General features: G+C 41.9%; 1 protein-coding gene across 1 annotated transcript in view; it reads right to left on the bottom strand.

The window, feature by feature from the left end:
• The window catches only part of REV1 (REV1 DNA directed polymerase), an 81,196-nt gene extending 60,876 nt beyond the window's left edge, over positions 1-20,320 (bottom strand). Inside the window, 2 exon segments of the mRNA XM_036872653.1 lie at positions 11,548-11,636; positions 20,257-20,320. The gene's annotated coding sequence lies outside the window, so the exon portion shown is untranslated.
• Between the last annotated feature and the right edge of the window lie 782 nt (positions 20,321-21,102).

Genomic DNA, 21,102 nt, shown 5'->3' with positions numbered 1-21,102 from the left:
GCTCCGCAACAAGAGAGGCCATGATAGTGAGAGGCCCGCGCACCGCGATGAAGAGTGGCCCCCGCTCGCCGCAACTAGAGAAAGGCCTCGCACAGAAACGAAGACCCAACACAGCCAAAAATAAAATAAATTTATAAAAAAAAAAGAACTTAAAAAAAAAAAAGAATGCATACTCACAAAAATTATCTGCAGCTATTAATCTGCTAAATGACATAAATTAAAGAACAAAATACATTTAAAAAGTTTAATTCATCTGGCCATCTACTTAAAAGCCTCATTTATTTAAGATCTACCAGGTACCTGTTGCAAAAGGCCAATATGAAAATCTTTATCGACAGTTTAATGAGGGTAAACCAGTATGAAACAAAATCATTTTTTAAAAAAAGTTTTAAAGGTCCTTCCCCCATTCCAAAGTAAAACAGCTATCCCAGACAAATGTTTAAAGTTTTGAGAAGTGAAAGGAATGAAGGACTGAAGATGTAATTTCATCAAATTTCAAAGAATATAATTTGACCTATGTACAGCAAACTCCTATTGGTCCAGGATTCAATTAACATCAAGAAGAGGAAAAAGAAATGAACATATTTCATTCTACACATTCAAATTCTACTTTGAGAACACCCCATAACAAACAGTGAACTGGGTAACTTGGACCTACCCTCCCGCTGAGGAGGAGGAAAGCCAGACAAAACACAGACCCAGAAAGGCCTAGCGAATAATGAAAAATCACTGAGCCAAGATTCAGCAGATGACAGAGGAGACCGGCCACCCTCACATCACCTCCCCTAACTGGGAGACCCTTTTCCCTCTGAGGCATCTGGCAATTCTCAAGGAGTGGCTGAGAACAAACACAGAGCTAAGGCAACAACAGCTAGGGCTCTCTTCCTAGGACAGAGCTCTCACACCTGGGCGTAGGACCCCAGGATCAGAGTAAACTGGAGGCAGGCCAACCAGAGTATCCTGCCCCAGGTCATCTCAGTCTCCGAAAGCAGATGCAGGTGACCCCAGGCTGCCCCATGAGTGCCCCACGGCACCTAGCAGAAGGAAATGTGGATCCTCTGAGGATGAGACAACTTCCTAAACTTCATATATTTCTACAGATGAGTTTGCAAATATAGTATCTGGTACACAAATAAAAATCACCAGGCACACAAAGAAATGATCACATGAACCAACAGAAAAAAAAAAACACCAACAAACAGACCTACAGAGACTCCAGATACAGAATTTAAGGTAGACTTTATATTAATCAAGCTTACCCTGCTCAAAGAGGGAAAAGACAAATTTCAGAATATCAGTAAAAAACTGGAAAATATTAGAAGTAACTAAATGGTAACTCTAGAATTGAAAAGATACAATATTAGAAATTAAGAACTTAATAAATAGATAAAACCAAATAAAAGCATAACTGGAATAAGTCAGAAGAAAATGTCCAGATAAAGCACAAAAGGATGGAGAATATGGATGGGAGGAGAAGAGACACAGGGGATACTCGAGAAAGTCTAATTTAAATAAATTGGAGGGAAAAAGAAGAAAAATAGAAGTTATATTAAAGAAATAATGACTAAAACAGTCTAAAACTGATTAAAGATATCAAGCCACAAATTCAAGAAGCCCAATGAGCCCCAAACAGGAAAAAATAGAATCTATATCTAAACATATAATAGTAAAACTATGAAAAACTGAAGACAGAAAAAAAAAAATCTTAAAAGCTGCCATGGGTAGGAAAATCAGAGATTCCATTCAAAATACTCAAAGGAGCAGCAATTAAACAGACAGCTGTCTTTTCAACAGAAACAACAGAGCCAGAAGACAACAGTGCTGAAAGAAGATGATTACTAACTTAGAATTCTAAACCCAGAGAAATAGTCAGTCAAGAAAGATGAAATAAAGGCACTTCCAGGCAAATAAAAAGAGGTTAATGCCACCAGCAAACTTGTCTAAAGGAAATTCTAAAGGATATCCCTTAGATAGAAGGAAAATTCTCTTGGATGAACGATCAAAAACACAGAAAAAAACCCACAAGGAGAACAATAAATATCTGGATAAATCAATGTTAAAAACGGACTGAATAAGACTACAATGACAATCAATCTGTTATTGTTTGTAGCATAATACACAGCATACGTGAATCAAAAGATTATGAATAAAAGACTAGGGGTGAGGGACTTATTTCTAATCCAGGCTCTGCCTCTAACTGGCTTCATTGATCTCTGGTAAATCTCCATCTCTCTTGAGTCTCAATTACTATCTTATCCGGGTCTCTCAGTATCAGACGTTTGGGTAGTTGATTACTAGAGTTCCCCTTGGTGCTCTACACAAGGCACACTGAAGAACTATTTTCAGAAACTAAACATAAAAAACGAAAACTACTATATTCACATACTTTAGTAATGTACTTCAATTTCAGAAATTTGATTATGTAACAACTTTGATGTTCTACATGTTTGTTTTATTTATTTATACTTTTTAAAAAATGTATCCCAGAGAAGATTTAAGGCAGCTTGTCCTATCAAATTCATTTAAATAATCTATATATAGATTAAGATGGCCTATGACAATGGATTAGGGGTAAAAACCTAACTGTAAAACTGGTCTTCGCTGAATATTAGGAGTAGCAATTAATCAGCCTGTCATTGTTGGATGAGATCAGTTGTGTAACTTTCTTCTGTCCAACAGCAGATGCTAGGTAGTTCAGTTAGGGTTAGGGTTGTAACCCTAACCCTACACAACGTTCTGAATTACAATGTATCCTCTTGACTAACCCTGCTCACAAAGAAGAGAATGCCCTTTAACAAGCCATCCAATTATCAAGCCAGACTTGCAAATAAAAATTGCCTTCTAGTTTTCAGATGAAACTCTTGCAGACTGGGTTCCCAGTCTAGTTCCACAGTGCATGATGGCCTTGAGGAAAGTGATAAACATTTCAGAGACTGTAATTCACAACCTAAAATAACCTACTAACCTCGTCTTATCCAAGCATTAATGTAGAAGCCAATTTCTGGGTTTTAAAAAATTAGTTTTAAAAAAATGGATAAAGAATGAATTCATGTATGCAAAGTACCCTGATTCCTAGCATTTAGGGTAGTCCCTGAATAAACATTAGCTACTATTATACTAATCTACCCTGCTAGGCCACAGAGTGAAAATCAAATGAGACCGCCTATGTGGAAACCCTTTGAAGACTATAAAATACAAACCTTGTTATTTAAATAAGCTATCTGTGGTCTACAACACAATAGATTCAGTGACTCAAGACCTGGCCTCTAATGCCAGCCCACCACGCTGCTTGGCTACATGACCTGGGATGAGTCCAACAGCACCGTGGACTCCTCAGCTATAAAACAAAGTCTGGTTAGTGCTCCTCGGAATCCCACGGGGCCGTGAACTGTAGTCAGGGTGGATGTGCGGGAGGAAACAAGAGTTGGGGGTAAAAACAGCAAGCAGGGACGGTTCCACTCCCTAAACCCACTGCAACTTTAGCAACCCTGCTTTTATAAGTTTCAGATTACTTGGGTCTGATTAAGATAGTCTTAAAAGAAAAAGCTCAAGTTGAAAAGACTGAGGGACTTCCCAGGCAGTCCAGTGGTTAAGAATCATCTTGCAGGGCTTCCCTGGTGGCGCAGTGGTTGAGAATCTGCCTGCCAATGCAGGGGACACGGGTTCGAGCCCTGGTCTGGGAAGATCCACATGCCGTGGAGCAACTAGGCCCGTGAGCCACAACTACTGAGCCTGCGCATCTGGAGCCTGTGCTCCGCAAAAGAGAGGCCGCGATAGTGAAGGGGCCACGCACCGCGATGAAGAGGGGCCCCCGCTTGCCGCAACTAGAGAAAGCCCTCACACAGAAACGAAGACCCAACACAGCCAAAAATAAATATAAAAATAAATAAATAAATAAAAGAGCCTTCTCTAAATTAAAAAAAAAAAAAAGAATCATCTTGCAATGCAGGGGACGCCGGTTCGATCCCTGGTCAGGGAACTAAGATCCCACATGCCGTGGGGCAACTAGAGAGCCCGTGCAACGCAACTACTGAGCCCACGCGCTCTGGAGCCCGCGCACGGCAACAAAGAGCCTGCGCGCTGCAACTAAAGATGCTGTGTGCTGCAACTAAAGATGCTGTGTGCTGCAACTAAAGATGCTGTGTGCTGCAACTAAAGATGCTTGTGTGCTGCAACTAAGACCCGATTGCAGCCATAAATTAATTAATTAAAAAAAAAAAAGATTGAAACCAAAACTAAGTCTAAAGACTTCGGCTCTGTTCTCTGTTCCTATATGTGACTCTACAAAATGGGCTGGATATGTCCCAGCCCTTGAAAGGTTCTAAGCTAAACGCACCTATTAGGCCTCAAGTAATGAATTGGAAAGGACACCACGTGAGAGGCATCAGTGCAGTCCCACCCCCGCCCCCCATGTCCACACAGAACAGCAGCTGCCAGAGGAGGCAAGTGCAAGGCAAACAGGAGAGCAGCCCTGTGAGCCCAGGGGCCCTGGTGTGCCCACAATGCAAAAGACTTCCTGACTCTCTCATGCTCTCCACAGGCATGTTCAAAACGCTATGAAGAGTGTCAGGAAGATCCTGCCTACTAAAAACTATATGGAAATTACTGATGCACACTTTCCCCCAACTCAATTTCATATTTGCTGGCGCGCACTGTCACCAGCTCACTCTGGACTTCCAATGTGCATCTAAGAGGCTAGTCAAATCCCACTAAAAAGAACTTCATTCTGTCTTCTGTACTATGATTACTGGTGGATTTTAATATCTCCCCACAGAATGATACTAGTCACCAAGAGAAATCATTTTCATGCAAAAGTGCTATTTATCTATTTGTTATAGAATTATTAACACTGTAAGGTTCTAAACAGTTCACCACACACCAGAAAAATTCCCACTACATACACAAAAGTGCCCAAATACATATTCGCCAGTGTTAATCTGTTGCTTTCATATTCATAACTCTCAAGTATATTGACTACTACTTCAGTAATGAAACAGAGGCTTTTATTCAGTCTCATTCATCTAGCTGTATGTACATGTATGGGTTTATCTTATCTTCATTTAACAGTTACTTAAGAACTAGTTGCTGACTGTTGGTGGGAATGTAAATTGATACAGCCACTATGGAGAACAGTATGGAGGTTCCTTAAAAAACTGAAAATAGAACTACCATGTGACCCAGCAATCGCACTCCTGGGCATATACCCTGAGAAAACCATAATTCAAAAAGATACATGCACCCCAATGTTCATTGCAGCTCTATTTACAATAGCCAGGACATGGAAGCAACCTAAGTGTCCATCGACAGATGAATGGATAAAGAAGATGCAGCACATATATACAATGGAATATCACTCAGCCATAAAAAGAAACGAAATTGAATTATTTGTAGTGAGGTGGGTGGACCTAGAGTCTGTCATACAGAGTGAAGTAAGTCAGAAAGAGAAAAACAAATACTGTATGCAAACACCTATAGATGGAAACTAAAAAAAAAAAAAAAAAGTTTCTGAAGAACCTAGGAGCAGGACAGGAATAAAGACGCAGATGTAGAGAATGGACTTGAGGACACAGGGATGGGGAAGGGGAAGCTGGGGACGAAGTGAGAGAGTGGCATGGACATATATACACTACCAAACGTAAATAGATAGCTAGTGGGAAGCAGCCGCATAGCACAGGGAGATCAGCTCGGTGCTTTGTGACCACCTAGAGGGGTGGGATAGGCAGGGTGGGGAGGGAGGAGACGCAAGAGGGAGGACGATATGGGGAGGTATGTATATGTATAATCTGATTCACTTTGTTTATAAAGCAGAACTAACACACCATTGTAAAGCGATTATACTCCAACAAAGATGTTAAAAAATAAATAAATAAATAAATAAAATGGGCCACACTCTTCAAAATGTTAAAAAAATAAAAGTAAACAAGAAAAAAAAATTATGAGAAAAAAAGAAATAGTTGCTGAATGAACTGGAATACAGAAATGAATACACACTGGAAGAACAAATGTGCATTATCATGGTAGCATACTCATCCACGATGCGACACAAATGCAGAGAAATCAGCGCGCAGCCACGCAGACCATCACCAGGCAAGGCCACAATACAGCAAGTTTACTTGCAGCTCCCACCACATCGCTGCTCAACACCTCTTTTTTTCCTTCTTCAGGGCCTCCTTCTCTACCTTAGTTAGCTGTCAATTCTCTGCTAACAATTAAGAAACTGCTTACTAACTGGCTTAAGGTATGACCCATCCCAGGGACCTGTGTATTTAAAAGGACTTCTCTAGGACCATTCAATGGGGGAAACCACCGTCTTTTTGACAAATGAAGTTGGGAATACTGGATATCCACAGGCAAAAGAATAAAGTTGGACCCTTATCGTACACCATATACAAAAATTAACTGAAAACGGATCAAAGACCTAATGTAAGACCTAAAACTATGAAGCTCTTAGAAAAAAACATAGGAGAAAGCTTCATGACTTTGGATTTGGCAATGATTTCTTGGATGACACCAAAGCACAGGCAACAAAAGAAAAAAATAAATTGGACTATACCAAAATTTTAAAATGTGCATCAAGAAGGCACAATCAACTGAGCAAAAGGCAACTCACAGAATGAGAGAAAATATTTTAAAACATCTACCTGAAAAGGGACTAATATCCAGAATATATAAAGAAGTGCTACAGCTTAACAATAAAAAATATACTGATTAAAAAATGGACAAAAAATTTAAATAGACATCTCTTTAAAGAAAATATACAAATGGCCATTAAGCATATGAAAAAGATGCTTAACATCACTAAGCATCAGAGTGCAAATTGAAACCACAATGAGATACCATCTCATACCTATTAGGATGGCTACAATCAAAAAAAAAAAAAAAAAAAAAAAACAGAAAATAAGTGTTAACGTGCATGTGAAAAAACTGAACTCTTGTGCACTGTTGGTGGGAATGTAAATGGTGTAGTCATTATGGAAAATGCTATGGTGGTTCCTCAAAAAATTAGAAATAGCACTGCCATATGATCCAGCAATTTCACTTCTGGGTACATACCCAAAAGGCTTGAAAGCAAGGTCTCAAGATATTTGTACACCCATGTTCACAGCAGCATTATTCTCAAAAGCCAAAAGATAGAAGCAACCCAAGTGTCCACTGATGGATGAATGGATAGACAAAGTGTGGTATATACATAAAGTGGAACATTATTCAGCCTTAAAAAGGAAGGTAGTATTAAAAAAATAAATAAAATAAAATTCAAAAATTCAAAAAAAAAAAAAAGTAAGGTAATTCCAACAAATGCTGCAACGTGGATGGACCTTGAGGGCATTATGCTAAGTGAAATAAGCCAGTCACAAAAAGACAAATGCCATATTATTCCACCTATACAAGGTATCTAGAGTGGTCAGATTCATAGAGACAGAAAGCAGAATGGTGGCTGCCAGGGGCTGGGAGGACAGGGAGCTACTGTTTAATGGGTACAGTTTCAGTTATGCAAGGTGAAAAGCATTCTGGGAAGACAGATGGTGGGGATGGTTACACAACAATGTGAACGTACTTAATGCCACTGAGTGGCACACTTAAAATGGTTAAGATGGTAAATTGTATGTTATATGTATTTTACCACAATTAAACTTTTTTAAAATATATTTTTAAAAACAAGCAAAGAAAGTTTAAAAAAAGGACTCTGACACTGGCAACTGGGTTCACAGGGACTGGCCAGCTGCAAGGAAGGGGGTAACCGGGATGTCCACTTAGGATACAAAGCTCAGAAGGAGGCGTTCTTCTCCAGGACACTTGTATAGCACATCTCGGATTTTTTCCTGGGGAGGGCAGTTGGGAGGCCATGCGCAAAACTGATTTACTAGGGCCAAGTATCGTCCTCACGAGTGACTGACAAAGTAAACGAAGTGCTAGGACACAGTCACTGACAAAGTTTAACAAAGCTGCTCCACTGGGCTCTCATCTGTCCTTAAATGCTAAAGCTTTCAACACAGATAAACAGCTGTTTGAGGTTTTGTTTTGGTTCAACCTTAAGAGACCATCATTGTCTACGGCTATAGTTCTCAGACCACTGAAGTTATTAGAGCACATGGAGATTCTTGAATTTCAAAACCCAGGGAAGCAGAACCTTCTTCTAGACCCACCTACATACTAGTCAGGTTTTGACTTTGAAGAGACTTTTCACCAAGGTATTAAAAACAACAGTCAGACACCTGTGTAAAGGGCAATATTATGCCTTTGTAACAATCTTTTGTCTTCACCATATACTGGCTTTTAGACATTCTAAACCGCTCTACAGTTTATATCGTAATACAGCATGTATTTCATGTATTTAAAATACCTTTGAAAACATATAAAAATAAATGTCAAGATATTTAGACCAAATAGTATTCCTAGTCTAACAGAACCCTTAAAAAAAATTTTTTTTAACCTGGTCTCTTCACCTTCAGTATACTGAAGCATTTTCCTACTATCAATTTTTTTATGCACAGTTAAACAATTCCTGTACTATATAATACCATTTTGATCAACACCAAACAAACACAGACTTCAAAGAACTTTAACCCACCAAATAAAAGGGGCTACAATATACACAGCACTCTCTAAACAACAACTTATATGTGTGGGTACATAAGCCTTTTCTAGAACTGAGTCTGATCTATCTTTTCTTGAGGCATTCTCTATTATCCTCCAAATTTATGATTTGTGTTTATACACTGCTTTGTCGTGTTTTCAGTATTCAGTCTTGCTAAGTGTTCCTTTTCAAAAATAGTTTTTCCTTCTCGATTTATAAAAGCACTGTATGTTTACCGCAGAAAACTGAGAAAATACAGGAAACAGAAAAGGGAAGGGAAAATAACCATATTCCCACCTTTTTTTAAAAAATTCACCTGTTGACTGACACTTTACATTTCCTTTTTTTCAGTACTCCTTAAATTTTTAACATTTAAATTTTAAAAATTTCAACACACCACTGTATCTTACATTTCCCATAGTGCTTTTATTTTTCCAAGGGGTCCTTACATATCCTATTTATCTTGACAACACATCCATGGAGTAGGCAGGCCAAATACTAGCTATTTTGCACACAGGCGCCTTCTAGGGTAGAAGAGCTAAGATAAAATATCTGATAAGGCAGCACGGCCGGTTTGTGGTACAAAATCACACTTATCTTGTACAAACCTATGTCTCCAAATCTTCAGTGGAGAAACGAACAATGCTATCAGTATAATAAACTTCTGAAAAGAACACTCCTACTGAATTGAACTAGCTAATACAATTCAACAAAACAGATGCTTCGACCCTCGCACCTGTCTGGGTCAGAAACAGTAGCTGCCATACATGTGACAGAAGGACTAAGGAGGAAAACAGGTCCAACAAACAGCTTGCATCTAGACCCCAACTGTACATGTCCATATTCATGAGAAGTAGAGACCCAGAGACACTACCAGCTTTAACTGACCTTTTAAGCAGTCAAACCTTAGTTCTTTCATTTGTGGACAGAGGTGGAACCTGACAAACTCTAGTCTCTTGCAGTTTTTTAAATGTATGATTCTATATATCTATCCATTTTTTAAAAAGGCTTTTAAGATAAAAGTACACGTATTATGCTACTCTGTCAAAAAAATCAAAGGCTATGCACAGACATGGCTATACAGTAAAGAATTAACCCTGCTCCAAGAGGGGTCTGGCCTTTGCTCTTGGAATGCCCTGCCTGACAAATGTCTGTTATCTAGGGGCTAAGAGTCACTCCAGATAGTCTAACAACATGATTTGTGATTTACGGTGGAGGCTTCGGACCATGCACTACCAACCTTCTGAGAGGCTGGAGACGGAAGGTCAACCTCATCTATTTAACCAAACACTCCAATAAAAACCCTGGACACTAAGGCTTAGGTGAGCTCCCCTGGTTGGCAATACTTCATGGGCATTGTCAGTTGTCATTAACAGAAGTCACCTTCATCCCAGATTCCTGTGGTGAGGACAACTCAAAGTTCCACACGTGGACCTCTCCTGTGTGCCCCATTCCTTTGGCTGCTTTTAACCTGTAACCTTTCACTGTAATAAATCATAACCACGAGCACAACAGCTTTCAAGAGTTCTGAGTCCTTCTAGTGAATACTGAACGTTGAGGTGGTCTTGGGGATCCCCAAACTCTGGAGTGGCAGAATGACAACTGTCCCCCAGCGTTCAGTCTCCCTTCTTTTAGTAAAAGAACCACTCTTCCACCCCTCTTAGTGGGGAGCAGGGTTGCCAAGAGGTTACATTTCCTCAGCTCCTTTACATCAGGAGTGGCCACGTGATTAAGTTCTGGCCAATGAGATGCGAGCAGAGTACGTATACAAAATCTGTGCCATCTATCCTTAGAGGAAGTTGTTTACTTTTTTTGGAATGCAAGCTGTGAGGTAACTTGGCTTCAACCAAGAAAATAAGGACAATACGCTAGCAGATGGCTAAGCAAACAGAAGGAACCTGGGCCCCGAATGACCTAAAACAAGCAGTAGTTCATCAGCTGTGAACCGCCCACCCCCATCACAGGGGAGAGAACTACTTCATCACTCTCTGCATCACTGCGCTCTCAAGTCTCTGTCCACAGCCTTGCACCCTGGTACCTGGTTAGCCTGCACCCTAATGAACGTTAAGTGCATTTCATTGTGTTCATATTATGACTTAGAGACAGTTATTTCAATAAACAACACAGAAATAAAAGGAGAGACAAGCAATAAGATACTTAAGAAAAATGTCTGGATACCAGGCATCCCCCACTTTTCAAAAGCTTACTTTGCACCACTTCGCTCTTACGAAAGACCTACGTTAGTACCTGTTTCCGCTAACCAAAAGAAACCCCAAGAAGATTTTCACTTTTACAAAACAAAAAGGGCAAAGCAAAAACAGCACTCAGCCTGTCTTACAGCAGCCTGCGCAGAGGGAGCGTGCACCCCGGGCACCTTGGTACCGCCCAGTCCTTGCCCGGGAACCTTGCTCAGCATCTCAGCATCAAGCCCCCATGGTTTGGGACTGTGGTCACTGTCTGTGAGCATCTGTGCTTTATCTTGGTTTATTCTGTGCATCCGTTAGCTAGATGCAGCCCCTGCGGTAATGGTTTCTTTGCTTTTGGCCATTTCGGCTTAAGAAAGGTTTTCACAGGAACACTCTACTTTCAGGTAGCCAGGGAAACCTGTATTAAACTGAAAGGCATAACAAACATCTATAATGTCCCAGTTTGAAGCTGATCTTATTAAAGCAAATGTTTATCCCAAACAATTTAATATAACAAATTTTCTCTCTTATTCTCTGGTTATTCATAACAATGAAAATACGCACCCCTCCCCAGCTGCAAATGACTGATCTAACAAAATCAGTCATTTGAAAACAAGCGGAAGGAGGCGTTCTAAAAGAATCACTAATAATTTTTCTTCCCTGTAATTATAGATTTCCATAGATGGGAAAGAAAATGAGACACCGTTTTAATAAAGTACAAAGAACCTCCTTCTCTGGCTTTCAGGGTGCGGCAAGATGAACTGGCTTCCCAACACTTCCCCTCACCTTCATGAAACTCCTATTGCTCATTAAGTATCTCCACCAGGATGTCCCACATGCATTCAAAGTCAGCATGCCCAAAAGTAGGGATCAGGCTACAGAGAAAAAGAAAAGAATATTCTGGAGATGATAGATACAAAAAGAGTCTACAAGAAGGAGTAAGAAGCCAGTGATCTTCACTAAGGAGAGACAGCACAGTCTCATAGGAAAGCCAAAGGGTTATCTGTAGAAAGTTCAAGGTTGCAATAAATCAAAGATTCCAAAGGCCACAGCAGAAGTAAACAGGGACAGAACTCAGCTGGAGAATAAAGGAGGGTGGTAAACATCAAAGAAGAGGGGGCTGTATCCTGAGCAGCGGTTCTCACTTCATGGGATGGCTGCACACAGGTGGAAAGGTTCTGGCTCCCGAGCCTCATCTGCACAAGATTTATTAACCTGTCTCGGCAGGATGTCCTCATCTCATGTATTCCATCCACACAAGCATTAGATTTCCAAACTCACAAGTGTAAAACCGGCATTACATGGTGGCATACAACTAAAAACAACTCCTTCTTGAGTAACTGCATTCCAAAAAATATGGCCAAACTCACTCTTCTCTAGATCTGCTATCAGTTCCATCTGTCACGAATCTCTTTTCTCACAAATCCTTATGGTAAATGTAACTGCAAGTGAAAATAGAGTAGAATGTTGAAGAAACTGCCACTGCATTACCTTCTGGCCTCTCTTCCCTGCTTCATGCAAGAACCCCCTATCATATATTAAAAACACAACAATAAAAAAAAACCCCACTACTTTTTTAGGATGCTATGACATTTTAAGGAGATGCTACATTCTTCAACACTTAGAAGTCATCCTTATTTAGCACTCTATGCCTGAATTAATAGACGCTATTTCTGAGAAACATTCAGTGAGCTCCAAGAGAATGTAATAACCTTTAAGTGACAATCAGAAGTAAGATTTTCTACCGGGCATAAACATATGCAAAAAACATTATTAAACTGTGAACAGCTAGTAACTTCAACTCAAGATCTAAAATTCAAAGTGGCAACTAAGTTACTACAACATTTTTACAGCTCTGACAACAACTACATTATCAACACCTCCACCTTCATTAAGTTTAGATTTTCCTTTCAGTTAACAGTAGTAATAAACCTAAGCCTAAAATTACAAGCTCAAAAAGAAACACCAAAATCAAACTTTTTGAGCCAAAATTATTGTGCTTTTAAAAAATACCAAAAAGTATGTAGTTTATAACCCTACCTACAACACAATTATGTAAAATAAGATATTTCACTCAAATGAACATCAAACCCACGTTTCAAATACTATTATACCGATAAAAAAATGCTATAATTTTCAACAGAAGGCAATCTTTCTACTTACATAACATATATTCAAATGCAACTTGCTCTAATTTTTAGTATACTGGAGATCCTCCGAAGCTACTACTACAGAGGTGTGTTATAGTTTGAACTGTAACAATGTGCATCTGTTCTCACCTCTTCAAGCTACTGTTCTCTAATGAACAGTGTGGCTGGCCTTTGTCCCTGGTTCCTGGGAGACTCTAAACCCTTGGAATTTCACAACTGATAGGAGTCTCCTGTTATCCATGGTGGGACCCCCTAGGACACATCTTTTATTAACAGGTTGACTCCCAGTAGGCTCCTCATTTCAAGATGGGGCTAGCCATGCTGGAAAGGCCAACCAAGTGATCAGAGGGCTGGCTTTGAGCCACATGGCTATCAGCCTGACCTCCTAGAAAAGAAGGGGTCTGGAGATGAAATTCGACACTTGTGGCCCATGACTCAATCAAATCGTAGCCAATGTAATAAAAACCCTGGACCCTGAGGCTTGGGTGGAACTTCCCTGGTTGGTAATCATAAACCGATGCAGGAGGATGATGTGTCCTGAGCACACGGAAGCATCATGTTTGGGACCCTCCCAGACCTCTCTTTGCGTATCTCTTCCTTTGGCAGGTTCTGGTTTGTATCCCTTATAATAAAATGATAATTCTAAGTACAGCCCATTCCTGAGTTCTGTGAGTCCATTCTAACGAATTATCCAAATCTGAGGGGGCTGTGGGAACTCCCAGTTATGTGGCCAGTTGGTGAGAAGTGCAGGTGGCCGGAAGCCCTGGAGCCAGCACCTGAAGTAAGGGGAGTCTGGTGGACTGTGCCCTTAACCTGTGACGTCTGTCCTAGCATCTGGGTGGTTAATGCCAGAATCACACTGTGCCTATAAAATAGGAGATACTGGCCCTACCTCTCTTCTCAGGACTCTATGGCAGCTGAATGATAAAAAAGTCAAGCGAAAGCACTTTTAAGGCATAAAGCATTAGAAAAAGTAAGGGACTTTCTGGTTATGCTCTCAAAAACGTTAAAGAAGAAACTGTTAAAATATTTTTTAAATTCAGGATCGTCCAGCTTAAATTTTTAAAAAGGCTTAAAATAGGGACTTTCCTGGTGGCGCAGTGGTTAAGAATCTGCCAATTCAGGGGACATGGGTTTGATCCCTGGTCTCAGAAGATCCCACATGCCTTGGAGTAGTTAAGCCTGCGAGCCACAACTACTGAGCCTGTGTGCCACAACTACTGAAGCCCGCATGCCTAGAGCCCGTGCTCCACAACGAGAAGCCACTGCAACGAGAAGCCCCACGCACCGCAACAAAGAGTAGTCCCCGCTCACCACAACTATAGAAGACTGCGTGCAGTAACAAAGACCCAACGCAGCCAAAATAAACAAACAAATAATTTAAAAATTTATATAAAAAAGGCTTAAAATAGCCAGTAAAGTCATCTAGAAATACAGCCTTATTATAAGATAAAATTGAGAAATTTGATGAAAAGCATTTAAGAGTAAGAATCTAAATCATAATTTCAATTACATAACTAAGAGTAGTGCCTAAATGATAAAAACATATTAGCAACCTCAAGTGTAGAAATGATGGAGTTTAGAAAATGTAAAGTTCAGCTACTATTTTCTGACTAAACTTCCCAAGAGCTCACTTTAGTCTTGGTTCTGATCAGGCATGATTGAAAGCAATAGATAACATTTTGGTTACTCAGATACTGGGCTCAAGTAAAAACGGTTCACATCACAACCAACTTTTTTGCCCATCCCTAACTAATCTTTTAATTTAAGGATAAAGCCACAAGATCTGATCTTTAAAGATCAGGTCTTTAAAAAGCTTGTCAAACCATCTTATGTGCATAAGACAGTTACTTGCCTACATGAATGAAAAAGCTTAATTTCTAACTACATTATAGAATCGTTTCTATTACTTTAAAGCCAATGATTAAAAAAAAAAACCCTCATGACTTTAAATCACAAGTTTACATGAATATATTGCTCAATTCTCTAATCTCTTGAACATAAGATACTAAGCATACACTGGTCTTACCCTGAAGGATGAAGGGGGCAGTTTAGTGTAGCAGAGAAAAAAATGGCTTTAAAGTATTAAAACAAACAAACCCACCCCACAAAACCCTAGATTCTGGTCCTGTTTCTCCTCCATCATCAGATGATTCTCTGGGTCTCATTTTTCCTCCAGGAAAATACAGGGGCATGGCCTACAGAATCTATAGGGTTCATCCTAGCACTGGCATTCTGAATCTACTTAAGTGTTGAGAAGTCAACAACTCATAATTTAGATATTCTTCAAATTTTTAAAGTGTCACAAGTAGATGTCAAAAATCATTAAAACTTACCATTGTGTAAAAAAGCTCCACACCAATGAGTCCTTCCTTACTTACTAAAAACAAAAATAATAAAGATTGGCTCCATGATCAGCAGAAACACATGTATGCTACCTGAAATTTCTTTTAGCCTTAAGCAAATTTAAAGACATTCATGTTTTCCTAAATCTGAGGCATCACATCTATTTTATGCAAAACCTTTTCAAACTAATTACAAAGCTGACCTACCACGACACACATGATGCTGACTTATTTTAATGATTTAATAAGGAAAAAATGATTTTGCATGTCATCAACCTATTAAAATGTTTCACACTCATAAAAAATACAGACATTTAAGTATAGTAGAGATGGTCCCTAACTTATGATGCTTCGATTTACAGTTTTTCGGCTTTATGGTGGTGCCAAAGTTATACACGTTCAACAGAAACCACGCTTTGACTTTTGATCTTTTCTGGAGCCAGAGATACCGGTACAGTACTCTCTTGTGATGCTGGGAAGGGGCAGCGCCACAGCTCCCAGTCAGCCACGCGATCCGGAGGAGGAACCACTGATACACTTACAACCATTCTGGTTTTCACTTTCAGTAGAGTATTAAATAAGTTACACGAGATGTTCAACACTTTATTATAAAATAGGTTTTGTCTCACTTGATTTTGCCCAACTATAGGCTAATGTAAGTGTTCTGAGCACGTTTAAGGTAGGCTAGTCTAACCTATGATGTCCAGTAGGTTAGGTGTATTAAATGCATTTTTACTTACATTTTTAACTTATGATGGGTTTACTGGAAAGTAATCCCATTGTAAGTTGTGGAAGATCTGTAGTAGTTAGAGCCAAAAAAACAAATAAAACAAGAAAGAAAAAGAAAAGAAAAAAACAGCCATAAAACGATAAAACTGCCAGTAGTCAAGAAGAACAACACACACAAATAACCTGATGAAACACAACGCAAGTTTCCAAACAGAAACCTTGTTTCTACCTGCCTCATAGCAAAGTGGTTGTGACCTTGGGTTATGGGATCAGGTGGAAGCAGACTGAAATCCTGGCTTCCTTCTCACCTGTGTGACCTGCCCAAGTAGCATCATCTCTCTAAATTTGTTCCTTTAAAACTGTGTCCACCTGACCCGGTGGTTGTGAAGATTAAATGAGACCCTGCACTAAGCAAAGAGCCTGACACACAGTAAATATTAATGATTTAGCAATTATTATTAAACTTTGTAACAAATGTTACACAGAGCAGTATTCTGATTTTTTTTTTTTTAGGTTTAAGGCCCAAAGTTTAGGATCCTATTGACTAAAGTTCAGACTGAGAAATGAAATAAAACAATGTTCCTACAAAGAGGCATTTTACTAAGGACAAGTGGACTAAGTAAAAATAACTGGTATTACGCAAGGGCAATCGCCACAAGCAGCTTAGTTTCTACGAATACAGTTTGGGGGTGGGGAACCCATAATGAAAGAAGGCAGCAATTGAACACACTAAAGATGGTAAAATATCTTTCCTTTCCCGACTACTACAGGGCTCATACTTCAACTGTATCTCAAGGATTTTCCTGTCTTCAGCCTCCAGCAAGTCCTTTCATCAGCACAATTACATCTCTAGCTGAACTTCAAAGGGAAATATATAAAAGCCACTCCAGTGGGCGGCTGTTGAGATAATCACTCTTAGCATCTTCCACAGATCTAAGAATAAAAAAGCTGACTTACACATTAAGACCAAATACCAGTCACCATTCTTAGCAGTTTATTTTTTAATCCGTTCTAGACATCCACAAAATGTATTTATTTTAAAAAGGAGTTCCATAAATATAACTTTGGTAGCCAGAAAAATTCAGTGAAAGTAATAAAGATAAAATTCAATGCTTGCATTTTTAATCTCACACAAAAACACAAAGTCCTAAGTGAATACTCCAAGCTAATTTCAAGTACTGGTTTTCAAAACTGTGAAATAACCCTGTTCTAAGAACTTTATATACATTAACTCAATTATTTCTTACCATAATTGTATAAAGTAGGTATTATTGTCCCATCTTACAGATGAGCAAACTAAGGCACCAAAAGATATTAACTAGCCCAAGGCCACACAATCAGTAAATGGCAGGAGCCAGGATTCTGACCCTGGCTGTCTGACTCCAGAACTAATGTTTAAATCAACTATACCACTCGTTCACTTAATTCACTTAACAAATTTTATTGAGAACCTACTATGTGCCAAGCACCCTTCTAAGCACCAGAGACAGAGCCATGAACAAGTCAGACAAGGCCTCTGCCCTCCAGTGGGGGAGAGGCTTTGGAACAAACAAGTCTTATGGGAGAAACGGGTAAGTAAGTGAAGAGTGTATCTCTGCCTCATAATAAATGCTATGAAGAGAAATAAAGCAAAATGAATCAAAAGTGACAAAGAGAGGGGCTGGCTTCTATTGTAGGGATCAGAGAAGAGATCACTCTGACGTGATGACATCTGAGCAAGATAACCACCAGGAGGAAGAGGTGACCCAACTAAAAGAACAACAAGCATAACACCCCTGACAGAAGAACAGTTTGGTTTGTTCGAGAAACGGCAAAAAGTTCTGATTCAATTCTAAGGCTAACAGGAAGCTTTTGGAGGGTTTTCACCAAGAGAGTGACAATATGATTTATGTCTTTAAAAAGATCACTCTGTTATGTGGGGATCAGTCGGGAAGGGAGCGACAGAAATAGGGACACCGGGGAAGGCACTGCTGCAACAGTCTAAGGGAGACATACTTGAACTCAGACTAGGATTCACGTACTGTTTATAAGTAGATGAGATACTAAAAGGACAGCATGCAACCTAATTGCCCCTGAAAAAGACTTAATATTCCTCCTTCCTCATCTCCCATAGATTCTTTTTAATATCCACGTTAATGCTTTAGTGGGAGCTGTTATAGGAGGAAAGTAAGATTAAAAGGTATTTCCTTCATTTATAAATGTTCTATTTAATATACTCCAGGATTTATTATGTCACATACACTCATACATTCTTGAGAAGCAAAAAGAGCTTTACTGCTCTTTAGATTAGGGCTTGTTCATTTATTTGGAGACAAGAAGAGGTACCTATCAGCTCTTGTGATTAGCTTTCTTCTCACGCTTTGTCTCAGCACATCTCAGCTCATTCTAGACTGTGAACTGCAATAAAAAGGTATACCAAAGGGAATTTGTATTTACGGAGCACCATTGCATACCAGGGACTCACTAGATGCCTTACATTTAAGAGCTCATTTAATCCTCAGTTACCCAAGGTAGGAAATATCTTCGTTATACAAATGAGAAAAAAATCAGAGATATTAGTAACTTAAATTGTCCAAGGACACACAGTTAATAATGGGTAGAGCTAGAATTTTAATCTACATCTAACTCTTAAGTTCTTATCTTTCTACTACAGCAGCTATCAAAGAAAGGACTATAAAATATACATTACATGTAGTCTCTCTTATTAGTGACTAGCTTGTTGCTGGTGGGGACGGGTTTCTTTCTCTTACACAGAATCAGAGTTTTGCAGTTGGGGTTGGAGAAAATGGAGTGATCCTACATATTCAAACACATTATTTTGAAAACGTATTTACTACTTGAGGTTTCAAAGAAATTAATCCCAAAAGAGTGATTCCTGCCTTTAAAAAGAAAAAGAAAAACTTAAATACGTATTGTTGACCATGAAATAGGAGTAATGTTCTATGACAAGTTTGGCACAGATTCTGCCCACAAAAGACCTGGAGATAGAGAAAAAGAGGATACGGATAAAAAGATAATCATCATAACACGTGAGAAGTGGCAAATAAACAGCCTAAGAACTGAATGGAGAGCCTTCTAGACCAGGGAAGGATCACTGGAAAAAGAGGGACGCTAGGTGCGCTTCCAAGAGTCTAGAAGTTCAGGGAGGGAACTACACGCCCGCAGCATCTGCTCCGGCTAAGACAAGGCTACGTAGGAAAGCTGAGATGGAAGTGTGGAAAGCAGGTAAACGGTACCCCACAGGACGGGTTACCGCGAAGTCCACAGGAAGAACCAAGGTTATCCTATGTCCTACCCTAAAGAGGAAATGGCTAATTCTGGAAGACGATAGTGGAGAGGCCGGGGAGACAGACAGAATTAAGAATCGTTACATCAAGTCCTTACCAGTTAGTTACAAGCCCTTTGATGCTATGTGCTAGTCTCGTTATTTTCACTTAAATGATACCATTTCTATGCTGGACGTGACCTGAAAAGATGTAGAAGATAGAAACAGCAGGCTTACACCACCTGCAATTTTTTTTTTTTAAATCAGGGGGGTGGGGGGTGTCAACTAATGAGTGATACACTAAGGTATTTCTTTACAAACCGGGTTTCGGTAGAAAGAGCAGGGAAACATATAAGGAAATGCCCCTTTCCGTCTGCACAGGTGCTGAATCATTTTCACAAGGAGTGAAGTGGGAAAGGGGCACTTGCCAGGACAGTTGGGGAAAGGAGCTCTGCCTATCAAGGCAACAGATAAGTAACAAGGAAAAAATAAGTGAGTAAAAATTGCCTTCGGATAGTCCGACACCGATGCCGGGATCCTACGCGGGGCAAGGTTGTGGGGGGGGGGGGATGCGGGGTCACGGGGAAGACGCCGCGGCGGGAGGACGGGCGGAGCATCCAGCGCGTGGCCCCGGCCGGCAGCCCGCGCACACGAATGAATGGCGCGGTTCGAGCGAGGCCGGCGAGGCGTCCGCCGGCGGGGCGCGGCGGGCAGGGCCGCGGGCGGGAGTCGTCGGCGCGGCGCCTCAGCGGGCGGCCGAGAGCGGGCGGCGGGCCGGCCGCGCCATGGCGGAGGGGGAAGGGGAGGTCACGCGTTACATAACCCGGCAGCGGCCGCGCTCCGGGCGCCGCGGGCCGCCCAGGCCGCGAGACCAAGGGCCGCGGGGGCCGGGCCGGCGCGCCGCCCCCGCCCGCCTCAGGCCGCCCGCGCGCTGGGCCGCCGCCCGGCGACGCGGGGCCAGTCCCACCCCGCCCCCACCCCCACCGCCGGCCCGGGGGTCGCTCACCTTCCGCGTTGCCCCAGACACCATGCCCGGGCACAGCCGCCTCCTCCGGCCTCGCTGGCCCCGCCGCCGCCACACGGTGCCCTCGCCTGGGGCGGGGAGAAGGGCCGGGAAAGGAGTCGCACCGCCGCGCCGCGGTCCACGCTCGCCCCACGCTCGCAGCGGCCGCCCTGAGCGCGCCCAGTGGCTGCTCTGTCCCTCCCCCTCCGACGGGCGCGCGCGCCGCGGCTCCGCCCCGCCCCTCCCCCTGCGGCGGCCGGCGCGCCCCCAGGCTCCTCCCCGCCCTTCCCCCCCCGCGGCGGTCCCGGCCCCGGCTCGCACTCCGCCCCGCGCTGCGCAAGCACCCGCCTCGCGCCTAGCCTCGGGCGACCCTGAACCGTCGGCGCGGCGCCCCTCCCAGGCCCGCCCGCGGGGGTCAGCCCCTCCGCTGCACGTGACCGTCTCGCTCGCAGGGGCGGAGAGGAGCGCGGCGCCCGCCCTGGACCCCGAGACCTGCGCGCCTCCCGCTGGGGTTGATGCGCTGTCCCCGTCTCTGCGAGTCCCCGCCCCGCGCTGCACTCCCCAGTCCGGGAGGACACTAGTTCAGGGACTGACCATGCTTAGTAACCCTGGAAGATCCGTAAAACGCCCAGGTCCCCCGCCACGAGAGGTTGATTTACAGTGACATCTAGTGGAGGAAGGGACACACGTGAACTGACACTTTGCTGTGTCAGGGAGCGACCGGGAATCAAGGCCCACAGAGGTTAGTGGAAATGAACGCTGCGCCGCGGGGTTTAAGCGTTGCCAGCTCCCGCTGGGGCGCGAACACCATTCCCTGCGCGATGAGTCCCGCCCTGCATTTAACCTGGA

This window comes from Balaenoptera musculus, chromosome 13 (genome assembly GCF_009873245.2).
Source record: "Balaenoptera musculus isolate JJ_BM4_2016_0621 chromosome 13, mBalMus1.pri.v3, whole genome shotgun sequence".
Lineage (NCBI taxonomy): Eukaryota > Metazoa > Chordata > Mammalia > Artiodactyla > Balaenopteridae > Balaenoptera > Balaenoptera musculus.
Note: the sequence above shows the minus strand (reverse complement) of the source record. Positions and strands in the feature narration are given on the sequence as shown.